General features: G+C 43.9%; 1 pseudogene; it reads right to left on the bottom strand.

Annotated features, from left to right (window-relative positions):
- Positions 1-4,314: 4,314 nt before the first annotated feature.
- Positions 4,315-5,880, bottom strand: LOC136496839 (uncharacterized; annotated as a pseudogene).
- Positions 5,881-6,568: the final 688 nt, after the last annotated feature.

Below are 6,568 nucleotides of genomic sequence, written 5' to 3'. Positions count from 1 at the left end.
CACTTCTAAATCTTTTTGTAACTCATCATTGAACTGCTCCTGACTAAGCTAGTCCTCGAGTTCTTGCCCTCTTTTGGGTGGCTGTTCATCATGTTCGATGCTTTGGGCTACACCGTCTGTTGTCCGTGACATTTCTAGATTTGTTCCAATATATGCAAGAAACAAAGAGTGCTTTAGATACGCGACAAAGTATAAGAATTGAAAAGGTGAAGAGAGGCCTCAGAAACATGTCAATCATCATTTGATCATGAACTTGGAGCTTCAAGGCATCAGAACATAGAAGAGAGGAGAAGGAAATGTAGGGGCGGCTGGTATGATGCCAAGTTCCTCACAAGTTCTTGTTCATCAGATCATATTCCATATAAGTATGGACTTGGACAAATTCATCATCGGCAATGGTCTTAGGAGAGGAGAGGAGAGGAGAGGAGAGGGGAGGGGGTAAAAGAGGAGAGTAGTGACATAGAGTAGAGAGAGTAGTAGTTTAGTACTAGCAGTAGTGTAGTAGTATAGACAACCAGATCAGCAAGTAGTAGTAGAGTAGTAGATCAGCTAGTAGTAGTAGCTATAGTAGTGTAGTAGTATAGACAGTAGCAGGAGTAGTAGAGTAGGCAGTAGTAGTATAAGTAGTAGTGTAGTAGTATAGACAATAGCAGGAGTAGTAGAGTAGGCAGTAGTAGTATAGACTGCAGCAGGAGTAGTAGAGTAGGCAGTAGTAGTATAAGTAGTAGTATAGACAGCAGCAGGAGTAGTAGAGTAGGCAGTAGTAGTATAAGTAGTAGTATAGACAGCAGCAGGAGTAGTAGAGTAGGCAGTAGTAGTATAAGTAGTAGTAAGACAATTGAATTCAGAGCATAGCAGCAGCAGTAGTAAGATAATTGAATTCAGAGTATAGCAGCAGCAGTAGGCAATAGAGTGTAGGCAATAGTAGATCAATAGAACAGCAACAGCAACAAGCACATAGTAGTAGACAGTAGTAGTAGATTGTTGAATCAGTTACATATTTGGCTTAGATTTGCCCATTATTGTCATCACTGGTTGCTTGTACATGAGATACAAGCTGTCCTAGTTTAGCAGCACACAAGCATAGGGACATTTCATCATCATCGCCGCTGCCTCAGCATAAAAAGTCTAGACATCATTGCATATGCCACTGCCTCAGCAATTTTTTTTAAAGTTTTAAAAAAATCATCATCGCAAATGCCACAAAGATAAAACAGTGTCAAAACTAGATCCCAAATCACATATGCATCATAGTACAGCAACAGTAACCACATAGTAGAGTAGCAGTATAGTAGCATCATAGAAATAGGCAGCAAGTGCTTTGTTAACAGGAAGATGTATATTTGGCATTTGCTTAGCAAAAAAAATGGCATCACATGTAGCAAGTGCTCAGTTAAATGGCACCCAGTCTCTTATCTCAAATTCATGCAAAATTCATCAAATTTCATCATTGGTAGTGGCATATGCTCAGTTAAAATCTATCCCATTCCATCACAGTGGCATCATAGGCATCATAGACAGCAATCAAACAAATGTAGTATAGTAGTAGTACAGTACCAGCAGAGTACAAAGTGAAGCCAAAATGTTCAGCTACCAGAGTAGAGAGATAGTGTAGAGACAAGAGTAGAGTAGAGTGTGGTAGCAGCAAGTAAAATGTGCAGCTAACAAAATTGAATTTGGCTAAATGGCATTGTGCTTAGGTAATTCAAGTAGACTAAATGGCATTGTGCTCAGTTAACAGCAATAGCACCCAAAAGGCAGTGGCATTATGCTCAGTTTTCACAAAAAAAGCATCACAGGCAGCATACCAGTAAGGAAATAAGTAGTTCATCACAGGCATCATTAGCAGTGGCATCTGCTCAGTTCTCAATTCTCATCACAGGCAACAAAACAAAAGCATCACATGCAGCAGTTCATCACAGGCGTCATAGGGAGCAGTTCATCATAGGTATCTTTGGAGGACGAGGAAGGAGAGCGCCTGGGCCGGGGAAGGAGAGGTCGACGGGCTTGCAGAAGGAGAGGCACGAGGTCACCAGTGAACGGGCACCAGGGGCACCATGGCGGCGCACCAGCGAGGCGCACGTGCACCAGGGGCACCATGGTGGTGCACTGGCACCAGTAGGGGCACCACGGCGGCACACGAGCACTAGGGGCACCACGGCGGTGCACACGTGCACCAGGGGCACCACGGCGGCGCACGGGCACCAGCACGGGGGGCGCGGTTCTGAGAGCGGATCCTGTGAAGGCGACACGCCGGAGGTAGGGTTCCGGGATGGGGTGTCAGAGGAGGAGGAGGTCGCCGTGAAGGTGCTTGGCGGCGGTGTTCCTAGCGGTTCCCATGGTGGCGGCGCGTCGGAGCTAGGGTTCCAAGGTTAGGGCGCTGGAGGAGCATGGGGGCGGGGCGTGGACAAGGAGGAGGAGGACAGGGGTGGGGGTCACCGTGAAGGAGATCGGTGGCGGTGATGGTGGCGGCGGCGGCGGCACGGGGAAATTTGGCAGCCTGACGGCGTCGAAATGGAGGAGCACGCCCAAGACTTAGCCAAATTTTGGCACTGGCACTTTCCTTCCTATATATAGCTGCGGGCATTTGTAGGGGCGGTCCATTCCCCAGCCACCCTTAAAAATATTTTTCAAAATCATTTTTTTAAATAGAAAATCAAAGTTTAAACATTGAGACTAGTATTTGAAAGCCAAAATGGTTTCAAATTTAAAAGTAATGAATAACAAGTTTGTAGTACTCATCAAGATCTACAATATTTATTTTGGTCAATTTTCAATTTGACAAAGTTTGAACGGTTCAAATTTTGAATTTGAAAAAAAGACAACTTTAAACCTGTTTTTGAAAACCTAAATGGTTTCAAATTTAAAATTCATGAATAACAAGTTTGTTGTACTCATCCTGATCTACAATGTTTATTTTGATCTTTTTTGCATTTGACAAAGTGTTAATAAACATTAGTTACAAAATGGCATGTATCACAAGTAGTTTTATAAACTATGTGTGAGATTCATGATTTTTTGACTAGTGTTCATTAAAACTCCGATAATTGACACATACATAAATATAGTCTCACACATACACAAATTGACACATACATAGATGAAGTCTTGCAGACACGCGCACTAGGTAGGCCCCGCCGTGACAACTTTCCCCTTGACACCTTTTCTTTTCCATGGCATTATGTCTTTGGGTAGGTTTTTTTGAACAAGACTGATCTTCTTAGTAAAGTCTGTTAATAGCAACATCTTATCGTTGTTATTGTAGGCTTCAGCATCATCGACGCCATCAACTCCGATAATGTGTTGTTTCCCAGGGACAACCACGTGCTTAATTCTCTTCTTCGGTGGGTGGGTACTTTCCGGGTCGGGCATATAGAAAACTTGTGCGACACGTGAAGCGAGCACCCAAGGATCATCATGGTAGCCTATGTTCTGGAGGTCCACGACCCTCAAACCGATGTCATTGAATTGATATTTCTTGATCCAACGACATCAAAACAAGGCCACCTTTATACCCCTTCCATAGTCAAGTTCCCATATATCTTCAATTATGCCAAAGAAATGGGTCTTTCGCCCCACCTCGTCAAGAGACACTATCCGAACACCACTGTTTTGGTTCACACATTTACTATCCTTTGTGTGGGTATAGTACGTGTACCCATTGATGTCATAAGCATTCCAAGATGTCACTTGTCTCGATGGACCCTCTACCAACTTACTGATGGTAATAGAATCTATTATTTCTCCCAGCTGTATGTTCTTGTCCTTCAGCCATGAAGTTAGGCGTTGCTTGTGCTGTTTTATGACCCAATCATCTGAACGACCATCCCTCTCCGCCATAATGATTTCCAAGTGTTCTTCAATGTATGGTTCCATCAGTTTAGAGCTCTGCAAGACACTGTAATGTGCCCGACTTACTTCTTTGTAATCTTGGTCTATGAACTCTTTTTTACCACTGGTTCCCTTCCCAGCCAGCCTACCCTTGTGACGAGAATCAGGATTACTAATCCCTTTCTGTATTGTCAGGTACTCTTGACAACACTCGATGACTTCTTCGCTACTGTAGCCCTCTATCATGGAGCCCTCTGGGTATGCACGATTATGCACGTATCGGCTTAGAACCGACATGAACCGCTCGTAGGACCACATTTCATGTAGGTAATAAGGGCCCAAAGCCGGTATCTGATTAACCATGTGAATCATGAGATGTACCATTATATCAAAAAAAGCAGGAGGTAAACACATCTCTAGTTGGTTCTAGGTCTCGACCACGAAATCATGTAGGTCACTCAGCTCTTTCTTGCCAATGGTCTTCTATGAGATCTTCAAGAAGAAGTAGCATATGCAGGTGATGGCCATCCTCAAGAACTCTAGCTTTATAGCCCTAATTGTAATTGGTAGGTACATGGTCAACATCACATGACAATCGTGAGCCTTGCAGTTTGTAAATGACAAGTCCTTCATCAACACTAGCTTCTTGGGGTTCGCCGAAAACCTAGTCAGGACTTTGATGTCCTTGACAAAAGTGCATAAAGTTCTCCTCTCTGGTAGGTCTAGGTTGTAGCTAGTCATGGGCAGAGTGTATTTTCCATTATCCTCAAGTATCAGGTGAAGTTCTGGCATCACTTTGAGCTGCACCATGTCTTTTCGTGCTTTTAGTCCATCCTTTGACTTGGCTGTGTCCATCAAGGTACCCATAAGACTCTCAAACACATTCTTCTACACGTGCATAGCATCAATGGCATTGGGGACCTCTAGTTGTGGCCAATAAGGCAAATACTGAAAGAAGATTGATTGTTTCTTAAAAGGTACGCCTTCGATAGGAGGTTTGCTTCTATCTCTGATCGTTCCATCCAGTTTCTTCTTTCCATAGACGATCTTTATGTTTTTCACCATTTTGTACACATGTTCTCCATTATGACGTCTCTTTGGAGGGGGTTCATTCTCTAGGGTGTTGTCATAGTATCTCATGTATAATTTGTTGCGCTACTTGTGACCTGTCTTCAAGAAGCGGCAGTTCCTTATGTAAACAACCTTCTTGGATCCATCTAGGAAAACCCATTTAGTATCATCCAAACAGACTAAACATCCTGTCTTTCCTTTGATCTGTCCAAACAGTGCAAACAACGCGGGGTGATCGTTGATAGTGACAAATATTATTGCTTTTAATGTGAAGTCCTCCTGTAGGAACGCATCGTACATCGGCACCCCATGCTTCCAAAGTTTCTCAAATTCTTGCATCACAGGCTCAAGGAACACGTCCATATCAATGCCTGGTTGTTTAGGGCCAGAAACTAGAACCGTGAGGAAAAGATACTTTCTCTTCTAGCACAACCATGTTGGGATGTTGTACATGGTCAGAATCACTGGCCAAGTGCTATGGTCGCTCATCCTCTTGTTGAAGGGATTCATTCCATTAGTGCTCAAGGCGAACCGTACATTCCTTGGGTCTTCGCTGAACTCTTTGTTGTTCTTATTGAAGTCTTTCCACTAGCTACAATCGGCCGGGTGTGCGATCATATCGTTTGCTACCTTGCGCTCATCTTGCCACCATGTCATGAGCGCGGCTTCCTTAGGGTTCAGGAATATACGCCTCAAGCGGTTGGTCACCGGCAGGTACCACATTACTATGGCAGGAATTCTTCTCTTCTTTGCATCGTTGCCTAATGGAGTGTTCTCTGGTTGCTGAGATTCTTGTACCGCCTTTTTCCCACCCTTCTTATTCCTCCTGTTCCCCGTGGAGGCTTCTCCCCCACTGTAAAGGTCATTGTCTTTGTACCGACTAGCCCCGCACCGAGGACATTTATCTAGATCTTTGAACGTGTCACCACAAAAGAGGATACAATGGTGGGGGCATGCATGGATTTTTTCAACGCCCATTGTCAAAGGACTTATAACCTTCTTCGCATAGTATGTGTTGGTGGGAACTAAGTTTGGCTGTGGAAGCAACCATGCTAGGAGACGCAAAAGATCATCAAAACTGCAGTCCGACCAGCTGTACTTAGCCTTCAGGATGAGTAGCTCAAGCACAAAACTTAGCAGTGTCCAGTGTGTCGGACAACCCTTCTCTACACCATACACAGTCTCCTTCGATGCTTTTGTCACCCTTTCTAGATTTTGTAGACCTCTCTTCTGTAGTAATATTTCTGGTCCAACGGCCCGAAGTATTTCATCCAAATTGTCACCGTCGTCTTTATCCCCCTCACGTGGTCCGCCATCATTGCAGAAATCACCACCTTGTTCATTGCGGATGTCACCACCTTGATCATTGCCTAAGTCATGATCCATTTGTTGAGCAAGCTAGTCTGAGTATTGGGACAGGTACTGCAGGGTTTTGGCATCGTCTTCTAGAACATCGCCATCATCATCAACTGCCATTGTTTCACCCATGATGAATCCAAACTGTGTAGTTCCGAACAAATCCTCGCCTGATCAGATGTTCTTTGATGATACTCAAATCTATAAATACCACCGTGTTCTCGCAATCCTTGCAGGGACAAATAATTGTATCCTTATTATCTGTCAACGTCGCTGCATGCTTCTCTACGACTTTAATAAAATTGTCAAC

This window comes from Miscanthus floridulus, chromosome 12, assembly GCF_019320115.1.
Source record: "Miscanthus floridulus cultivar M001 chromosome 12, ASM1932011v1, whole genome shotgun sequence".
Classification (NCBI taxonomy): Eukaryota; Viridiplantae; Streptophyta; class Magnoliopsida; order Poales; family Poaceae; genus Miscanthus; species Miscanthus floridulus.
Note: the sequence above shows the minus strand (reverse complement) of the source record. Positions and strands in the feature narration are given on the sequence as shown.